The sequence below is a fragment of the Canis lupus genome, chromosome 4, assembly GCF_048164855.1.
Source record: "Canis lupus baileyi chromosome 4, mCanLup2.hap1, whole genome shotgun sequence".
Taxonomy (NCBI): domain Eukaryota; kingdom Metazoa; phylum Chordata; class Mammalia; order Carnivora; family Canidae; genus Canis; species Canis lupus.
The window spans coordinates 27471400-27493988 of NC_132841.1; the positions used below are offsets into that span (position 1 = coordinate 27471400).

The 22589-nt window shown below is 37.9% G+C and overlaps 1 long non-coding RNA gene across 1 annotated transcript in view; it reads right to left on the reverse strand.

Annotated features, from left to right (window-relative positions):
- The window catches only part of LOC140632065 (uncharacterized), a 56390-nt gene extending 43871 nt beyond the window's left edge, over positions 1-12519 (reverse strand). Inside the window, exon 1 of the long non-coding RNA XR_012029578.1 lies at positions 12359-12519. This is a non-coding gene — a long non-coding RNA (uncharacterized lncRNA). The remainder of the gene's footprint in view (positions 1-12358) is intronic.
- Between the last annotated feature and the right edge of the window lie 10070 nt (positions 12520-22589).

The following is a 22589-nucleotide window of genomic DNA, read 5'->3' on the forward strand; positions in this document are numbered from 1 at the left end:
CTGTGCAAAGGGAAACGAGGAGTATTTAAGCTCAGCCTAGAGAAACTTCTGGTATGACTTGAAGTCTTTATTCTAAATGGAATGAAGAAGGGCATGAGGCCACCCTAAACTAAGTCTCATTTATCCATCAGGAAATGATACCTTTATTTTGGACAAGTAGATGCAAAAAAAAGAAAGCAACCCTCAATGCATCCATTGTTTTGTTTTGTTTTGTTTTGTTTTGTTTTGTTTTTTTGCATCCATTGCTTTAAGTAAATGTTGAATATGGGCAGCCCAGATGGCTCAGCGGTTTAGTGCTGCCTTCGGCCCAGGGCATGATCCTGGAGACCGGGGATCGAGTCCCACGTCAGGCTCCCTGCTTGGAGCCTGCTTCTCCCTCTGCCTGTGTCTCTGCCTCTCTTTCTCTCTCTCTCTGTGTCTCTCATGAATAAATAAATAAAATTTTTATAAATAAATAAGTAATAAATGTTGAATATATGTATATTATGTATTAACATATATGAACATATAGGCATATATACACGTAATCAAATATGAAATCTAGATATCCATATATAATATATATGGTATATACATGCATAAGTCTGTGCACATGCCTACACACATGTATCATTATTATCCTTGTAATTTTTATTAACTTGCTTTAGTTTAGGGTGACTTCCTTCTCCTATACTTGGAGCTCGGAGCTCTGAGTGCAGAGACATCTGAAATTCCCAGCTTTTACTCCTTTCTTCGCCATCTTTAGAAGTTGTTGCTACTTGTTTTCCAGCTATTTCATAGTCCCTAACTTTGCTTAAAAGCATTTCTAATTCCTCACATTTAAAAGTGGATTGCAAATGAAGTTTAATACGGAATGTTTTGTACCACGAAAACTAATGCCCCGTTTTCCCCCCCTAATGAATGCCAAAATCATCACAGACTCAAGGCTCATGAATAATGTATATCATCCAATTAAGTGCAAATGCTGTTCCGTTCTTGCAACGGGTATGTGATGCCAGCTCTGGCCTTAGAATGGGCACTAGGCTGAGGAGGGGAGGAGGGGCTGGGGAGGGTGTGTGGTCGTGGGCATGTGTGTGTGTCTGACAGCTAAGCCCTCACAACTTGTAGCGTGCTCATTATGCCCTGGGAGTTAAACTTCCCATGCTCCAGTCCACAGAGACATGTTTTTTTCCGACCATAAATAGAACTCATCTTAAGTATCTAAATCCCCAATCCTTAGCAGCCTGGGAGCTCTGGCCTGGTCATGCTGTCCTCGGCCTGTAAAACCATCAACTCTAATTGGCCAGCTGACCCCTCTCCCCAGGCTGGACTGCTTCAGGAGGTCAGGTTTGGGAGGCCCCTTCTCCAAGGAAGCTACAGCCGTGCCTCTGTGGGTATCTCATTTGATTCTTTTGGCTCTGGATCAAGATGTCCTTCTTCACCAAGAGACCCTGGCAGCTTTTCGAGACTGCTGAATTGGGCGTGTTCTCAATCTTCCACCACCGAAAACACAGAGCCAGGAAGACATCACTTGTCATTACTTTCCCAAACCCAGGCAAGGTGGTCATACCACATTTCTGAGCCTCAGTTTTCTGATCAGAGATAGGAGACGGGAACAACAGTTGTTGTATCCCCAGGCGGGTGTATTAGATCTGGGCGGGTATTATCCGTCAATCCTGAAGCTTCGTGCAAATGTTTGTAATTACCCTCTTCGCTTTGAGTACGGAGACATCCTCACTTACAGCTTCATGACTGGACATGACAAATCTCCAGGACCTGGGCTGGCCTGAGCCTGATTAATGTTGTTCATAAAAACATTCATCCATCAAGATTTCCATTTGTAGCATTTAGTTGTGCCAAATAACAGAGCCAGCCACTGGTTTCTTAGAATTACACCATCTAATAATGAATGCTGGAGACAGATTTTTTTTTTTTTCAGCCTGAAATCTCTTCGTATAACTCAGGGCTGATGAGTGCTGCCCTACATTTCTCGATGGATCCAATTTAACACCAGACGAAGCAGTGACTCACACTAACTTAAATATCTCAAGACGAGTTTCACCTTTTCCTCTGAGGCCGTATCAGTTCAATTGCATAAGTGCAAATTTATTGAAAGTGGTTTGGTGCTTAGCTTTTCTCTATTGGCAGTAATGGAGTTTAAATTTATAGCAGGCTGATGAATTTCAGATAAGAGAACCATTACCTTACAACAACATTAAGGAAAAATATATAACTCCGATTGCTGAACCTCGAATGCGTATTGTTTGAATGAGGGGAGATGGATGAGGTGGGCTGACATTTGCAAATGTAATTCCTTTCCATCCTCATGGTGCTAGTCTGGGAGTTTGAAAGCATGGCATATTCCAGAAAGGGCTTGGGATAGTTATGCATTACAAGTGCATTATAACAAAATAGCAGGAGTAGGATATCATCTAGAGGTGAGGGATTTTTCCTTCTCTTTAGTAATATAATTGGAGGTGTCTCTTGGCAATGCACCAAGGCTACTACAGGGCTTACGTCATTCATTTGGTACTTGTAATGTGCATCTCCCAGGTGTTATTTTCCTTTTACTACATGGCTTTGACTTGGAGATGAAATTGAAGGATGCCCAGGACAGATGAGTAAAGCCTCAGAGAGATTGAAAGAGGCCTGGGCTTCTCTGTTTTCTTAAAGCTCCTGGTATATGAAAAAAATATGAAAAAAATACTGGAATGGAGTTATGAAAATCACATTACATGTTTAATGGTTATGCTAAACAAATTAACTCTTTAAGTTAAAAAATATATATATTGTGCAGGGTGTGTAGGTGACTGAGTCAGTTAAGCATCAGACTCTTGATCTCAGATCAGGTCATGATCTTAGGGTCATAAGTTCGAGCCTTGCACTGGGCTCCATGCTGGGCATGGGGCCTACTTAAAAAAAAAAAGTGCTACGCCTAAGCTGATCACCAAATTGATAAAATGAGGGTTATGGACAATATTTTTCCAAAAAAGAACAGTAAGTTTCTGGTCATGGGATGAACTTTGTTTTTTCTCCAATTCCATCATGCATCTCGGCAGTTGCGTGAATAACCTCATTTGGAGACACAGTTGAAGTCTAAATATGAGATGCTTTATGGGTTTGTGTGTCACGTAGGCATTCCACTTTGCCATTTCCACCTCACTCCCCTACCAGGCCAGAGTTTTCCAAGAGGTGTCATTCTTGGGCAAGTTCTCCTTGGCTCTTGACCTCCTCGTGGATCAGGTGTATGTGTGTCAGTAGCAGGGGACGGTCAGCACTGCAGTGGTACCAGTGAGACCCCAGACCCAAAGGCCTCCATCCATTTCCTCAAGGTTGGAGTGGGGGGTAGTTGCCCCCAGTCCCCAAGGAAGGTCATGGCTGGTGTATTTTCTGGACTCCATCTGAAGTCTGGGCAGTTTGCACTGCACAGGGCCGGCTAGCCACAGCCCATCCCGAGGAGGAGAAGAGATGAAGAAAAGGACATTTCATTTTCCCCATCTTCCTGAGGCTGGGACATGAAGCCAGAAAGGCTGCCTCTGTCCCAGATGGAGAAGCACAGGGGCCCGCATGGGGGCCTTTCTCTGTGGCTTGTACCCTCTGTTCTAGAACATCAGAGGAAGTCCAGCACTTAAAACGCAGTTAACTTTAAGGGAGAAACCTCAGCATTCTGTAAGTCATCCCAGGGGGATTTGTGTAGAATGAGACATTTGTTTTGTCGGTACACACACAGCAAATTCCAAAGACAAGGGACTGAATTCGGTTGGCTAGTTGTTTATTTTGAAAAGAACTGGCTATTAACTGAACTCAGCAAAGTTTGAATGAGGCTAAATAGGCAAACAACTTGATGTTTTGCCAGCAGTTTTCTCAGCGAACAGCTTTCGGTGGGGCCCAAGGCTTGGAAAGGTTCACACTGTCACTCGGGGCTGAGGCAATCAGCTGTAGCCCCTTGTTCTAACAGCCACAGAAAAGACCCAGACTAATGTGGGCATTCGTGGAAAATAGTATTTCAAATGCAAATTGCAGAACAGTGTCCAATGTTGCTCCAAGAACGTCAATTACAATCTTAATTTGGACTCTGTGCCTCTATCAATGACCCTACACTGTTTGTTTGGTTTTTGTTAACGTAAAGCCAATGGCATATATTGAAACTATAAAAATAAAAGGAACGACGATCACGTCCCATTTTGATTCACAGACTCCCATGATTTTAAAAGTGAAAGAAAAACGAGAGATCGCTTAGTTCATTTATCTATTTTACAGGTAGAGAAACTGAGGCCCACAGGATGCCCCACGGTGCCGTCTCTGGGGTGCACATTCCAGCCCACTCTCCCCGCGTGTCTTGGCTCACAGAAACTGACATCACAGAGCTTCAGAATTAGGAAGGACACATTACTTTTTTTTTGGTCCCATTTTAATTTTTCTCCAAACTCATAAAATATCATTAGAGTGCTTTTTAATTTTTTCTGAAAAGCAGGAAATCGTAAGATTGATAAATAGTTTAATGTGAACCTGATGGCTTGATTAATTAATCACCAAGCTGAGGAACCACTACAATTCATATGTCAATTCAGACTATTTTCGGGAAATGATTTGAATCAATTGCTAATGAAATTGAGAAATTTAGGAGCCGCTTTCTGACTTCCAAATGACAGGGCTCATATTTAACTCAAGAGACATGACAGTTAATGACAACATAAAAAGTGCCATGAATTATTTTCCAGATCATGGGAAGATTACAGCATCTCTCCATTGAAACAGCTCTCAGCTCATCAGCATGAAAATAAACAGCCTTAATCACATGCTAACAAATCTTAGATGCTGTTTAAAATCTAGCTTCTTTTTGAAATAAACAAAGACCATAATCCTTAGGAATAATTGTAATATTTCATAACCTCTTCCTTAACACAGAGTGATAGATGAACCTAGTCTAACTGATATTACAGCTGAAGCCTATTGGGGAAAAAATTGGATCATCATTCTTAGATCTAATTACTTTAAACCCTTAAAATAGGTTGAGTTGAATTTTTCTTTTCTGCTTTAATTCATAGACTGAGCTTTCTAGTCCTGTTTGTGTTTTAAAAGGGATCTCTTTCCATAACTTTTCATTTACATCCAAAGTCTTTAATTAATTTAAAGTTTCATCTAGATATAACAAGACAGTTATTGTGTGGTAATGAAGTATCAATAAAAGTGCACTGATCAATATTTAATCTAATTAAGGTGTATACAAGGCAATATTATTATGTAATTAACTCAAAACAGCATAAGTAATGCGCACATGTTTAAATTTTTATTAATATATTTGTTAAGAATTTTTAGATCATGCTGTTTTATGGGCTTACTTGAGAGATATAAAATTAAAATGTTTGTCAAGATGCTACTGGAGCTACTATTAAATGTGGCTCTTAATCATCTTAACAGTCCTGAAGGTTCCCTTGCAGTTCTAATAGTCTCAACTAAGGATGAAAGATGATATTGCCACAAACAAGAGTCCACATGTAAAACCTTTCTGGAATTGTCTTTTGTTGTTTTTTTTTGTTGTTGTTTTGTTTTGTTTTGTTTTTTTAAGTTCCCATGCCACTTTGCAAGGACAGTATAGAATGGGTCTTGTAGATGCAAGAAAATTTGAAATATGTTAATATTTTTAAGAGCATTCTTTAAACAGCTCTATGTTGCTAGAGAGAAAAATATATTGGACAACAAATATCTTTGGATGACTATGTATGTCTCATGAGATTTTAATAACACAGTTTCACAAAAATTCCTATAGAATTGCAACTTGGAGGGGGGAACTTTGGTAGGACAGTGATCATCCTATACAAGGATCAGAATCAATTGCTATGACTTCCAGAGCTCCAAATACACACAGTTACGATATGGGAAAACATTTAAACAAGGGGTCCTTAAACCAAATCCGGGAACAGGTCACTACGCGTAGACATTAACGTGAGTAGTGCTATAGAGTGTACATTTGTACTGAGTGAATTAGAGTAAAGAATGAGTCCAAAGTTACAACACTGAAGATCTTTTTTTTTAGGATTGTTGCTCAGAAAATTTGCAGCATCTCGTCGTTCCCTAAATTCCATAAGCAAATCTAGCTCTCAAACCAGAACCTTCTGCTGAAATCTACCCATCTCATATACAAGTAGATGTGTTTAGAGACTCTCCCATTGGTCCCTTAGCTCCTGGAAAACCCAAAACACTGGGAGACTTTATCTAAATAAATATAAAGATCATATTTGATGGAATGATGATTTTATTCCAAAGGCTCCATTGCTTCTCTCAATCCTACCATTTTATTGTGGAAAGAATACAGGAGTTACTGGGACAATTTATTTTTTTCTGCCATTCTTAGTATGTATATCTTGCCTAAATGTTGGGATGGCATTTCTATGTTTTTATCTCTGTGAATGAGGGAGTGAGGGATAACTCATACCTTATGATCCCTCATCTCTCCTATGAGTGATGATAACAACAGGGTTGAGTCATCATATATTATATACACAACATATTTTTCTTCCTCTCTCTTGAGAAGGGCTGCAAATGCTGAAGATGACAGTTATGGAAGATGAAAAAGCCATAAAAGGTGTAGGATAAAGATGTTCCAAATAGAAGTAAACTTTTAAATACTTCCGTGTGACTGTGTTGGTAATGAAGCCATTGATACGTGCGTGGCAAGCTAACAAGGATGACTGAAAAAGATTACATTCACCTCTACGTTTTCATGGCGTTTTTAAACTACGGTTAGAAATACCTTGAGTTCGCAATTCCTACTGTGTTACAAATCTCTAGCTAGACAGCTTTTGGGACTAAGCAGTTGTTAAGGAAAGTAAGGGAAAGATTCACAAAGCCCTTCATTCTATAGGCTCATGTCTGCTCCCAGCTTGATGGAGGGGACTATGGGTTCTGCAGGCAGTCTTGGAAGCAGCAGGCAGCCTGTGGGGGTATATGGGGGAAGGAAGTTACCAGCCTCCCTCACACTGTCTCCTCACAGCAATGGTGAAATGGAAATAATGTGATTTGTTTACTCTTTGAATATCAAAGCTGAACTGTTAAAGGTTCTTTGCCAATAAAGGAAAAAACGATCTTTCAAGGAGAAGGTAACAATAGAAACCAGGAAAAAAAATGAGAATTTTGGTCTGGAGCAAAGAACACAGCTAGGTTATTTGGGAGATTTTCCTCAGAGAGCCACTTCTGATTTAGACGGAATGAAAAAGTTTTCTGAGGGTTCTAGTATACTATCCTAAGCTTTTGTTTCTCAAAGAAAAAGTCTTCTTTATTTTCTCTGTCATTTCTGAGCCTTTCTTTTTTATTATCAGCTTTATTGAGATATATTTTACCTACAAAAATCACCAATTTAGGGACACCTGGGTAGCTCAGTGGTTGAGCATTTGCCTTTGGTTCAGGGGTCCTCGGATCAAATCCTGCATCAGGCTCCTTGCAGGGAGCCTGCTTCTGCCTCTGCCTATGTCTCTGCTTCTGTGTGTGTGTGTGTGTGTGTGTGTGTGTGTGTGTGTGTGTGTGTCTTTCATGAATAAATAAATAAAATCTTTTTAAAAAATCATCAATTTAAAACATAAAATTCTGAGTTTGGCAATTATCGGTTGTCAAGTAACAATAACAGTCAACATCTGAATAATTTCACCACCTCCCAGTCCCTCCTATCCTAGCCCTGGGCAACCACTGGATTTCTTGGTGTCATTGTAGTTCTTTTCGCCTTTCCTAGAATTTTATTCCAGTGGCATAATATAATATGCAGCCTTTCATATCAGGCTTCTTTCACTTCGCATAATATTTTTAGGATTCATCACATCATTGATTATTTCAATAGTTGGTACTTTCTTTTTCTTTTTTTAAAGATTTTATTTATTTATTCATGAGAGACAGAGAGAGAGAGAGAGAGAGAGAGGCAGAGACACAGGCAGAGGGAGAAGCAGGCCCTATGCAGGGAGCCTGACGTGGGACTCGATCCTGGGTCTCCAGGATCAGGCCCTGAGCTGCAGGCAGCACTAAACCACTGAGCCACCCAGGCTGCCCAGTAGTTGGTACTTTCAAATCACTACATAATATTCCTCCAATGGACATGTCACAATATGTTAATGCATTCACCAATCTATATACCCTTGGGTTTTTCCAGTTTTTAGGTATGAAGAATAAAGCTGATGTGAACATTTCCATACAACTCTATCATACATATGAAACAAACAGATGTATGTTTTCATCTTCCTTGAATAAATACTCAGAAATGGAGATGCCGGGTAGAATGGCAAAGTATGTTTAACTTCATTAGAAACTGCCAACACTCTTTTTAAAAATGGGCTGCATAACTTTGTGTTTATACCAGCAATGAGAGGTCACATCCTCACTGACACTCAGGTTGTTGTTCGTTTATTTTAGATTTTTCTACTGGATGTGTAATAACATTTCATCTGGTTTTAATTTCTCTTTCAATTTTGTAGGGATATTTAGCATCTTTTCATTCTTTATCTAGTCATGCATAGTCTTTGGGGAAGTAATTGTTCAAACCATTTTCTGTTTTTAAAACGTATTTTTTCCTACTATTTTATTGTAAGAGCTCTTTATTTATACTGAATACAAGTTCTTTATCAGATACGTTTTGCACATTTTCTCCCAGGATGTACTTGCTCTTTCATTTTCAAAATAGCATATTTCTAAATTTTGATGAAAATCATTTCATCATTATTTTTTCTTCCTAATGTTTTATGCTTTTTTGTGTCCTATCAAGAAAGCTTTGTTTAACTCAAAATCACAAAAATGTTCTCCATTAGATCTTTCTAGAAGTTGCATAGTTTTTGCTCTTTAGTTCTGTGATCCATGATGACTTATTTATTATATATGGTGTGAGATAACAGGGAAGGTTCATTTTTTCAGTATGAGGTTCAGTTGTTTCAGCAGCATTTGATAAAAAGAATTTTCTTTCTCCCTTTGAATTACCTGGCAGGTTTCTTGCAAATCAATTAACCATATAGGTGTGAGACTATTTCTAGATTGTCCATTTGATTACATTCAACCAACCATATGTCTATCACACTGTCTTAATTACTGTAGCTTAATAGTAAGTCTTACCAAAAGGTTACATACTCTTCACTTTCAAAATAGTCTTGACTATTCTTGCCTTTGCATTTTCATACAACTTGAAATCAAATCATCAATTTCCTTAAACATCCCATTGAGATTTTGATTGAGACCATTATTTCATTGAATCTCAAGATTAATTTTGTAAAATTTGATATTATTCGATTGCCAGATGCATAAACACTGTATAGTTCTCCCAGTAATAGCTGATAGTTTCAACACACAGCTCTTACACAATCTTACACAGATTGTTTTATATTTATCTCTAATGTTTATGATATTGCAAATGGTATTTTTTCTAATTGCAATTTCCAATTGTTGATTGCTACTATATAAAAACTCAATCAATTTTGTATATTGACATCATATCCTGGCATCCTACTTAAATCACTCCTTAGTTTGCTTAGGTTTTTGTAGATTCCTTGGATTTTCTACATATATGATCATATTGTCTGCAAATAAATATAGTTTTCTTATTCTTTCTAAATCTGTTCGCTTTTACTTCTTTTTCTTGCCATATTGCGCTGGTTAAGATCTCCCATACAATATTAAACAGAAACAGTGACAGCAGACATCTTTGTTTATTTCCTTTCATAATCATGAAGCATTCAGTGTTTTAAATGGATCGGCTGCAGGTTTTTTACCAAGCTGAGGAATTTCCTTCCTACAGCTGAAGAAATTTTAAATCATAAGTAAATGGAGAAGTATATCATATTCATGAACCTGAAGACTCACTATCATTTATGTATCGGTTCTTCCCAAATTGGGCCATAGATTCAACGCAATCAAATTTCCAAAATGCTTTTCAGTGGAAATTGAAAAGCTATTTCTAACATTGTCATGGAAATGTAAAATATCTAGAAATGCTAGAACTATGAAAAATTTATTTTAAAAAATTTCTTTAACGAAACATTCATTATAAAGGTGTAGTAATCAAAGAAGTGTGATATTAAAGTCAAGATAGATGAACAGTGGAACAGAAGAATAGAGAAACCAGAAGTAGAACCCCCCACAGATCTGATGCATTGGTTCTCAAAAAAGAGGGAAAAGTTATTTTGTAGAGTAAAGAGCCATTTTAACGAATGATGCTAGAAAAAGTTGGCATCAGCATATAAAACAAAATAAAAACAAAACTCTAATTCATATCTTAAAATATTTACAAAAATTAAATCACACTGTATTTTTGACCTAAATATAACACCTGAAACTATAAAATTTCTGGAGGAAAATGTAGGAGAAAGTCTTTCTTAGATACAGTACAAAAAGAAGAAGCCATAAAAAAAAAATGATAAATTAGACTATATCCAAATTAAGGACTTCTGCTCTTTGAATGATACTATTAAGAGAATGAAGAGGCAAGACACAGATTGGGAGAACATATTTGCAAATCACATATCTAATACAGGACTCATATCCAGAATATATAAAGAACTCCAAATATCTCATTGTAAGAAACAAATAATCTAATTCTAAATATCCACAGACAATTAAGAGGATAGAACAGAAGTCCTAACATGTAATAGATGTTATGGAGGAAGGAATAGGGACAATGAAGGGAAAACAATATTCAAAAAAATCACCGATAATTTCTAAAAACTAAAGAAAGACATGCATTTAAATTAAGAGGGATGAGAAAGTAAAACTAAAATACAAACAACAACAGTACCAACACTATGCTGACATATTATAGACTCACCTCAGGGCACTAGCAGTAAAGAGAAAAACTACTTATCCTAACAGTTTTGCCTCAGAAAATATTCTATTTTCTATATGGTTGCCACATGCACATTCTACTTTAAGAATTTGGGTAACGCTAGATTTGGTAACACAGCATTAACAATATTGGATACAAGAAGACAGTGGAGCATGTCCCAGTGCTCAGGAAAATACTTTAATTCTAGAAATCTATACCTATACACATTGTCATTTGAGGGTGAGTTTGGCCACCAAAGGTCTATAACTTGTAGATCCATTCTGAAAATAATGGCTTCTCAGAGGATGAACTACATCCAAAAAGAAAATGAATCCAGAAAAAAGCAGGAGTATGTGGGAAGACATTACAGAGAAGGGGGAACCACTGGTTATCAGGCCTAAGTATTTATTACGAAAAAAAAAAAAAGAATCTTAACAATAATTACGAGCTAAAATTCCAGGCAGCTACCACATGGCTTGGTAGAAGCTAGCAGAAACACTAAGGAAAATGAAAGTGGTCTATGTTTTTTACATTGCTCAGGAGGAAGCAAAGTTACTAATTAATTGATTCAAGACGTTAAAATAAATAAAAACTATGACTAATTACAGAATTGCTTCTCATAGGGATTGCTCAGTTAATGATGTTTTGCCATAAGAGCTCTTGACAAAGTTTACCATTTTTTGGATATGATTTTTTTTGGTATAATGACTTTTTTCACCTAAAACACGCTAAGTATATATACTCTAAGATGTGACATTTCAATGTTATATTTTTAAGCAAAGACACATTGAGCAATTTATTAGACACACTTTCGAGTCAGAGAATATCATATGGAACAAATTTAAACTGCGGGTCATGGTTCGATGAACCAAAACATTTTTATTTGTGAATATATGCCAAGTGAGAAGGATAAAGAAGAGCTTCCTCTTCATCTCTTCAGTCTGTTGAGTATGTGTGCTTTTTCCATATGCTTCAATGTGCTTTTGGATTTAGCCTTCATTTTCTTAGATAGATGTTTTTCTGTCCTTTGATTTTACTTATAAGAGTTTTTAAGATAAAACATGAATTCCAAAATGTTAACTAAGAAGGAGGTACAGAATGATGAGTGCATCTTCCAAAAAGCAACTCCTTGCACCTCTCCTCTGCCATCCAGCACTCACTCTGGAATTTTCTCTTTATCATTTGGTCAGCACAACAAACCTGTATTATGTTATGTATCTTATTGGTTTTAATGATTGCTTCTATCTTATATAAAGTTACTTGACTTGTTCGATTTACATATCTATTTGTGCAGATGGTGTGCATCTCTAGGGTTAAAATAGAGCATATATATATATATATATATATATATATATATATATATACATATTCCATTGAAAGAGGTAGACATGAGTCTTCCCTCTTTCAGCTCTGAAGCTTAAGGAGCTTGTGTGTCATCAGTCTCATCATTACAAGAAAAACTAGGCAAACTAAAAATCAACGACTGTTCTTAAACGTATCAGAGAACTGAGGTATTAGAGCAAACCACCACTCCAATCTCTGGAGAGACTGATGCATCCAGAGAGATACAGCACTAGAGATAATGCTTACCTGGAGCTGAAGCCACTGGAAGCCATACATTGTACAACTGCCTGCTTTACCAGTAGTTTTGACAGATTGTTTTAGTCCGAGTGCTAACTAGCTTGATCATGACAAATTCCTTGTGCTGCAATCAGAGAGCCCACACACTTTCTTGGGTTTTCCTTCCAGGAAAGATTCTTGCAATGAAGATCCAAAAAAAAAAAAAAAAAAATCTCCTACGGTGCTGACAGGAGGAGGGGAAAAGCAGCAAGCGCAATCCTCTCCTTTCCTTTTCTATAACAAAAGCTTATTTAATCTCCGGGATAAAATACTTCACCACAGAGCAATACGGAAACTATCTCACCTGGGGAAAGAGATATCCTTCCCACTTCATTCCTTTCTGGTACTTGTATTTCACTCTGCAGGGAGAGGAAAAGTTAACAGGGACAGAGCTTCAAGAAAATGTCTTGGAAACTTGGTACAGGGAAGGTGGGAGATAGCTACACACCTTGAGGAGGGACAGAAACATTTGTGAAGGCCACACCCTGAGACAGAGTTCCACTAAATGACTGGGAAGACTTCCCTTTCCTATACCCAACTACCACACCAACAATTTTACCAATCCGGTATAACAGAATTACAGCGGAGAAAGCTGTAGGACGGGGACTGCCTCTGAGAAGTAATCCAAAGAGAAGGCTTAAGACCAAGGGAGGAAACAAAACCAACAGAGCTAGAGGGATCTGGTGTCTGTACTCCCTAGAGCTACAACAAACATTAAACACAGCCCAACTTGTAGCCAGATTAATATAAATCCTCCACCCGAAAGGTCTATTTGCTTCAGGAGTTACTATTGATACATGTCAACTTTCAGCAAAAAATCAAAAGGCCTATCAAAAGGCAAGAAAACACAGGTTAGGGAAACAATGCAATCATCATAACCATATTCAGGCGAATTAATAGATAAGGAATTTAAATTAACAGAAAAGGCGTTTTAAGTAACTATGATTAACTTGTGAAGGGTTCTAATGAAAAAAAATATATACATACCAAGATCAAATGGGTATTATTGGCAGAGTGGTAGAAACTATTTTTAAAAATCAGAAGAAAATGTTAGAAATAAAAAACACAGAAATAAAAAAATATCAGCTCCCAACTGGACTCAATACAGCCAAAGAACCAGTGAACCTAAAGATAGGTTAATAGAAACTTCCCAAGTGAAACACAAACAGCAAAAAAAGTTGAACAGAATATCTAAGAGCTGTGGGATCTAATTCTCACAAGCCAAGACTGAAAGAACATCCCAAACCTAGAGTCATATGTTTTGTGATCCAGTTAGGCTGAGCTGTTGGTTCCCAGACAAGTTTTCCATCCATAGACCTATGTGAAATCTTGAGTGCCAAGCTTTCTGAGATGGCTCTGGCCCTTCACTATCTCTGTTTGGTGCTCCCTGAAGATGTAGTCCCGGAGCTGATTCTAGAATCCATTTCAAAAATAAAGGAAGAGAGACAGAAGATGGACTCTAAGTGAAACATCCCTGAGGTTTCTTTAGGGCAAACTGCCTAGACAGAGAGGAAAACTCATTCCCAAGAGGCTGTTCTTATCACAAGGGGGAATCCAAGATTTTTGGAGTTGGAAGAGGCTATGGACAACATCCTTGGACAAGATGTGGAGACGAAGTCCCAGAGAGATTAAATGACTTGTCCAAGGTCATGGTTTGCTAGTCCCAGAGAGGAAACAATACATCTTTCCTAAATAGCATGCTTCTCACATTGTAGTCTTTCATCTCCTTAGCAAATTTAACCTTTTCCATACAGCTGTTGAGATAACCTACTGATCATACCAGCTAAATCAACACAAGGGACATATCTCAGAAAATGCCCCCAAACTGCTTCTCTTTTCATTGTTGAAAACTGTGAGATGAAAGTCTTTAATAACTCACTGCACAAGAGGACCATTACTGTCAGCATATACCACTCAGCCATATATTATAGCCTTTTACTTCTCCACACAAAATTGCTTTGAAATTTACATTTGCCATAAAGGATTCAAGTCCATCACTATTAATTTTCTTCTACAAATTATGTTTAATTATCACCTCTTTCCACCTAGGAAGAAACCTCTCTTGTACTCCTGTCTCCATGTAGCTCTCAAGAAGAGTTTCCTCAGCATGAATCTTTGATGCTGGTTTTTATATTCCTTACTTGCCCTTCCTCGTCAAACTCGCACAGCCTACTTAGAGATATGGAAATGAATGGTTTGCCCGGCTCCGCATTTCCTGCATACATATGAAATCTGGTCTCTCTAAGCAGGAAAAAAAGAAGGCTAACATTTTCTAGCTTTAGCCTATGGACAATTAAGCTACAAACATTCCATTTTAACATTCAAAGCAGCTTTGAAAGTTGGTCCATGATTGATTGCCTAACAGCTCATATGCTGCTTCTACGAAAGAAACTTCTTAGAGATTCAGTTGTCTTTCTGATGCTGCAAAAATCACCTTTATTCTCACAGTCTTGGAGCCCTAATTGAAGCTACTTTAAAAGAAATTGAGAAATCCAAAAATTATATTTAATCCTTTTGTCATTTAATTTCTATGCTTCCTTACTACGTGGTATCATAAACAGCGTGGTGTTTGGAGTCAGAAACATCAACAGTCAAATCATAACTCGACCAAAAACTTATGTAACTTCAGGCAAATTGCTTAGCCGAGTCCCTGTCCTCTCAACCTTAAACATAAAACTATTTCAAGTTTAACTAAGTTTAACATGTATTAGGCACAGCACATTCGAGGAATTCAAATGGTAATTGTCCTCCCCTTTCAAATTCAATGAAGCAGTATTTTTGTTTAAAAACTTTTGTCTGCAACTGATCAAAACTCAACTCAAACTAGCTGAAGCAAGAGGGGGGAATTTACTGACTTACAGAACGAGAGTCCTGGCATTTCTCTGGCTTTCGACATCGCCTGCTTAAGCTTCCCAGACAATGTTGTCATGGCTCTTGATTCTGTTTATCTCTGCTTGCAGTTGTTCTGAACTGACCAAATGCCTGGCAAAACAGCCCCTGTAATTTATACAACTTGAGCCTCCTCTTAGCTGTCCCTTAGTCAAGAAAACTGTCTCCTACTATCTAGATATCAAGTGCAGGGAAGATTCTAATTGACCTGCTTGAATAGTGCACCCACCTCTAACCCACTCTCTGTGACCATGGGGAAGCAACTACTCAGTTTGGCGAATGTGGGTAAGGACCTGTCACTGTGACAGAGAGCAAAGTACCAGAATTTATAGTCTTACCAGGATTATGTGGAGTGAGGGGGTCCTGAAGCAATCAGAAGAATGACTATTGGAAACACTACAAGGAAAAAAATAAATAAAAATAAATAAATAAGAAAACTTCCATTATGCATTGTTGTCAATCAACAGATGAGTATTTGACTTCTTTTTTCATGAACTGATTTTCTTTTCCTCCCTCTCGTCTTGTTCCAGGACCTATAGTTTATGTCAGGGATCAGCAAACTACAACCCACCAACCAAATATGGCCCCACTGCCTGATTTATAAACAAAGCTTTATTGAAACACAGCCACATCATTCCTTAACATATTGACTATGGTTCTTTTCTTTTCCCACTACAACATCCAGGTTGAGTGGTTGCAACAGAATTCATATAGACTGCAAAGCCTATAATATTTACTATCTGGCTCTTTTCAGAAAAATATTTACTGACCCCTGATCTATGTTATTAACAAAAAAGATAATGAGAGAGTCAGAAAAATGCTTACTTAGAATATTTGCTTGAAATAAAATAGAAATATTGATGACAATTAAATTTTTATGTGATTTGCCCTCACAGTCTGTTAGCAATAAAAATATTTTAGAAGTTAGAAGAATATATCTTGCCAGAAAAAGTGTTCTCTACATAGTAGATGCTTAGTACATATTTTTAATCCATATTTAACAGCACAACCATCCATTAAATGCACCCAAACTCCCAAATTAGGAGCCATCCTTGACTTATCCTTTTCCTTCATAATCTATCTCATCCATATTTTCAAATCCTCCTAGCTCTGCCTTCACAATATATCCTGAATGCCTCTACTTCTCTCAGCTTCCTCCCTAATACAAGCCAATATCATTTCTGTCTAGACTTATGCAGAAGTTTTGTTAACTGGTCTCCCTACTTTTGTTCTTACTCATCTATGTTCTACAATCCCCTCAACAGCCAAGAATGACCCTTTTAAAAACCAATCAGGTAAAATCCCTTCCTTCCCTAAATCCATCCAATGACTTCCCTCTTTGCTTAGACTGAAATTCATATCCCTATCCTTGTACTACTAGTCACTATGTGAACTGGCCCCCACTACCTCTCAACCCTGACCAGATTAACTATAACCACTTTGCTCCACTTCAGCTATGAAAGGCTTCTTGGAGCCTTCTAGAATATACCGTGCCCATTCTCATGATAGGACTTTTCCATTCCCTCCCTCTGCCTAGAACTTTCTGCTCCCATCCCTACATGGCTGGCTGATTTGAACTAATAATAAAGGAATTGATTCAAAGGTCACTTCTTCGTTGGATTAAAAGATATTTTCCCATAACTTTTAAGGAACATATAATATTGTGGTATCAAAAGTGATATTCTATTTTCTATATGGTTGCCACATGCATTATGAGATTCACGTTATGTGAAAATACAAAGTAGTTGACATTCATAACTTTATTGTTTATGACTGTTTATGATTGTTAACAATTCTTGGGTAAAATAGACTTGACACTGATGCGTGCTATCAAATACGAAACTCTACACTCTGTTTAGATCATTCAATGAAGTCGTGTATTTTAACCCAAGAGCTGTTGATTTCAGGTAACTCAGACAAAAAAAAAATCATCATCATTAAAATATTAAATCTCATGACTTTTTAAAAGATTGTGAGACAGGAAGCAGTTGCTGATTTTTCTGTTGCAGAACAGAGTTTTAATTAACCCTACATATGACCTTGGTCCATCAGAGTGTTAGCACTACATAACATAAGCTTTTATTGCACTATGACTGACCTCTGCTGGTTCATAGTTATTCTGAATATTCAGTTGAAATGAATATATTAATGCAGGTTAAAACTAATATATTGATTCATATACTTTGGATGCAATCCTTCAGCCACCTTCCAGAGTATGTCAACCCCTTATTTGTTTGCAAAGATATTTTGAGGACTTGGCCAAATGCTGTAAAAAATGAGTACATACGTTTGATCTGCAAACAATACCAAAAACAAGAAATGGAGTTTATCTGCATTGATTTTTTTTTTAATGATCCTATCTCAGGTCCTGGTGGGAACAACTTTTTCTCCCCAGTACCCATAAAGCACCTTATAATTTTGATCAAAAATATCTCAGAAGTATAGCTTGTCATGTCTTTATTTTTTGGAAAACCAAAGGTCTTTCTGTCTTATCTATTACTGTTAGAAATCTTATTTGGAAGCTATATTCAGACCTTGGGATATAAATCCAGCTATTGAGGACCTAGGCTCTCACCTAGAACCACAACTCACTCTCCTACATTCTGGCTAATTAGAATCTCCATTGCCACACACCAGGAGCCACAGATTTTCGTCCAAAATAATTTCCTTTGACCAAAAAGACGAAAGGAAATGTGAGTTTATTATGGAAGAGTCAGAGAAAGAGTTCTAGATACTCAAAACAAACAAACAAACAAAAAACAAAAAATAAAAACAACTGTTGGCCTTGTTGCCACAGAATTTGTAGCATTTTCATGGAGTCTCATCAGGTAATTGTTACTCCCACTGGAGCTAAGATAAGCATGTCTACAACTCACTGATTAATTGTAGAAATTTAAAGACAAGCTTTAATTGTAGGCATTCCTGGAGCTTGAGTCATCTCCAAGAATTTCTTAGAAACATGTGGCCAGTTTTGGACAAAAAAGAAGAGAATCTCTCAATAGATATTGAATGTGGTTTCCATAAGTGGATTAAAGCAAAACTGAGAAATCTTTGGCAATTTTTCATCTCACCTTTACTTCCCCCTCCCTCACAAGTTTTTTGCCTTTCTTTTTCCCTAAGAGCTGGGTCATCTTGCTGCCCCAATCCCAAAGAGACACTTCCAAACCCTGTATATAAAACTTCATGTCTCTGATTTTTTAAATGATAGACTCCTAGAGCTGCTAGGAAATATTGTAAAAGCATTTTGAAGGACCTTAATATATATTGCCAGGATTGCATTCCTTTTTTTCATCTCAGAATTGAGACTTTCTATAGCCACATAGCATAACTCTCAAGACTGAGAACTGAAGCCAGCTGTATCAATATGATTTTATTTTTTTCTTCCTGGCAATTATTGCTCATTAAGATAAGGCTATAAACCAATAAATAACTCAACTTTTAGCTTTAGAAATGTTTAAAAGCTACTTTATATGAAAAATTAATTTGTTCATCTGGATAAACAGATACCCTTGTCAAAACAATAGATTGTTCATGGGGCCAAGCACTCACATATCAAACTATTTTTATGTAGAAGACTTACTTAAAGGTCCTTATCTTGCTGTGTTCACCAATCTTAAACTATGACATCATACTTTGGCCATTCCCTATCAGCTCTTCACACTAAAACACCTGCCTTAAACCACTTGAGCCCAGATCCCTAAACCCTATGGATTTCTACCCATGACCATCCTCTTCTGAGACATGGCTAAGGTAGGTTCTCCTGCTATAAGCTTGATTAAATTAGCTTTACTTTGGCCTCAGTTCATTCTAGTGGTCTTTTAGGGAAGTCAGCCATTAAAACAGACAAAGAATATATATCAACTCTCTTATTTTCTGGCACCTTGCTGGATACTGGTGACTAAAGGTGACACAATTCATATAATCTTGGGAGGGAGAAATATACTAATAAAATAATGACAAATATATAAATCTCAATTGTGATTAGTGTATAAGAAAAAGTTACAAACTGCTTCTGAGAGCAAATAACCAGGTACTGTGATGCTTTTAGGGAGAATAAGGGGACTGTATTGAGTAAGTGATGTTTGATCTGAGATTTCAGGGATGAGAAAGTTTAGAAGCTGGAGAGGAAGGGAAAGAGGAAGAGAATGTATAAAAGGGAAAAGGGACAGGAGAAAGAAGGGGAGGAGCAAGGAAAATAAAGGGTGGGGAGGCTCAGGAAGGGGGAGGAAGCAGAAGAAGGAAGTGAGAGGGTGGGAAGAGAGGGGGATGTTTGAGAGCTTTCTCGGAATGTGGGAAATCTGCATGATAACAACTGAAAAGAAAACAAAACACAAATCCCCTTATTCTGAAACAGAGAGCAAAGGAGAAAGAATTGGAAAATAAGAGTAGAGAAGTCATATGGGACAACATGTAGGCATATAGATCAGAAAAGTTGTACAGTTCAACCATCATCCATAAGAGTATGATGGTCTCTGTTATATCATACTTTTGCTAGCGTTAAGTATTATGTTCATCTTTGCTAAATTGAGAGATGAAAAATAACCCCTTATCTTGATTTTTAATCTTTTGTTGACTGGTGAACTTATGAAAAAAAAAGTAATTTAATGTATTATATTCCTTCCACATAAATTCTCTCTTCAATCCTTGACCTCAATGTATCCGTTGAGATTCCTGTTTTTCTGATCTATTTGAATGAGACTTTATGTATTAAGTGATAGTGGTCCTTCACCATAATTTTTGCAAATATTCCTCCTAATTTGTTTTTGGGTTTTAAAGTTTGTATTGTTTTGTAGATACAGAGAATTTATTTGTATGCATTAAATTCACCAATATTTCCATTCGCAGTGTTTCCTTTGCTTTTCTGTTTGCAGAGACTTTCTTAAGCTAAAGACTTAAGTAAAAACCTAAATGCTTTGAAGACTTTGATGCCTTGGATTTCCACATTTAAATCACAAAATATTTGGTATTTATTTGTAGTATGTCATATCTTCAGAATCTAAATATACTTTTATCCCCTTCACAATTTTCTGATTGTCAAGAGCTGTTTGTTTTCAAATCTTGCCATCCCCTCTCTTTAAGTTTTGGACAACTCCTTCGTCATATTTTGCTTTTTAAGACAACAGAGTCTGTTACAAAGCCACCTATTCTACTTCATTTGTCTGTTTGTTTATCCCTGGGGCCTCACTGATCTAATTATTGGAGCTTCACACTAAGTTTTAATATCTGGTTGCAGCCTGTTCTGGCTCTCACCTGGTTATTCCTCCAATAGCACTTTAGAATAACAGTATCAAGTTCTGAAGCAACAAATCCTTTTGAAGTGTTAATTTGGAGTGTGTTAACAGACTCCTGCTCCTACAGTGGAATGCCTTTCCAGATACTTCATATAGTACACCTATTATTTGGCCTGCTAATTGAGGGTTCCAGAGCCGTCATTGGACATACTAAAATCCAAAGACCTGCATTTGAGGTCAGATATCACCCCTTTTGGCATCTACTTGGGGAGGTATCGTGAGGGGAAGACAACATATGGAAGACTTTTCATGGGTAAGAGGCCAAAACTGGTCCTAGAGTCTGGAGGCCTCCACATTGGTGCTGTGACAGGGCCAGAGTCAAACCAGCTCTCCCATTTTATTTTCACGGCCCTCCACACCTCACCTCGTTTCTTCAGCCTAAAAGCTCCCAGTTTTCAGGATCAGGTGCTGTAATGACTATAGGAAAAGCAAATACCTCAATGTTTAAAAGATACCACAATATAATCCTGCTATAAAGCAGAGAACCTTAAAAGCAAACAAGACAAAATAATGGCCCTCTTTAACCCCAAAAAGCTTGGATCCCTTAACCCAAAAATCTCCCCTCCTTAGGAGCAAAGAGAGGAAAAATGAGTGAAGGAAGGGAGATAGCGAGGCCTGCCATTGGGTCAAGCAAACAGCTCACAGAAAAATGGAAAGAGAAACAAGAGTGGACCTTCTTAGAAATTCAGCAGGTCCTCTCACTAGAGAGTGGAGATGAATTTCAATGAGGATGAAAATCCTCATAGTCACACTTTCCCTAGATGAGATCTCTTTTCTTCCAGCCTGTAAAAGCGGATCCCAGAGAGGCCTCCCTGAAGGCACAGCCGCCCCCCCCTCCTCTGAGGCTGGGCTCCAGGTTGTCACACACCCCAGCAAACCCCAACAAGTTAATTTGTAATCTTAGGGGGAAAATGATGGCCGCGCTGTGTCTGTCACTGAGCACTCTCCCTGCCAGTTTAAACAGCTGATTAGTTAGCGCCACTGGAATCGATCCGCATCAGTTCCACCTGCATGCACACACCAGGAACCACTTTATTGTAAATCAATCATTCTGAAAACATCTCACAAAGGGGCCAGGCTTTGCTAACAAGCCGTCAATTCCTGCTGCCTGTTGGCAGCACCCAGCAAATCAGGAGTGCAACCAACATTTACTCAAAAATTATCTCTTCAGGGTCTTTTGAGCCTGGACAGGAGGTGGAGAAGCAGGGATGGACTGGGGCTTCCTAAGGCTTGCCCATGCTCAAGGTTGTAGATTTGTCTCCCCAGAACAAGGGCCAAGGTTTGACCAGGCCCTCCCTTTAAAAAAAAGGGGGGGGGGGGCAAGAGAGTTGCATAGACATTTTACAGAAGATATGTGTATGCCCAAGGCCACAAGCATGTGACAAAGTGCTCAACATCATTAGTCATCTTGCAAATGTAAACGAACACCTCACTGACTTAAGTGCAGCACCACCCAAATGATTAAAATTAAAAAGACTGACAATGCCCAATGTTGGTGAGGATCTAGAGCAAACTGAATTTTCAAACAATGATGGCAAGAGTGTAACGCGAGATAACTACTTTGGAAGAAAGGTTTGCCATTTCTTATAAAAGTAAACATACCCTAGGGACTCCTAGGTGGCTCAGAAGTTGAACATCTGCCTTTGGCTCAGGTCATAATCATGGAGTCCTGGGATCAAGTCCCACATCAGACTCCCTACAAGGAGCCTGCTTCTCCCTCTGCCTGTGTCTCTGCCTCTCTCTGTATCTGTCATGAATAAATAAATAAAATATTTTTAAAAAATAAACATACCCTAGCTTATCACCCTAGCAATTCTACTCCAACATATTCACCTAAGAGAAATGAAAACATAGGGCATACAAAGACTTGTATACAAACATTCACAGCAGCTTTATTCACAGTAGCCAAAATCTGGAAATAGCACAGGTGTTCCTCAACAGGTGAATGGATAAATGAGGTGTGGTATATCCATACATAAGGCACACTACTCAGCAATTAAAAGGAATGGATTACTGGTACA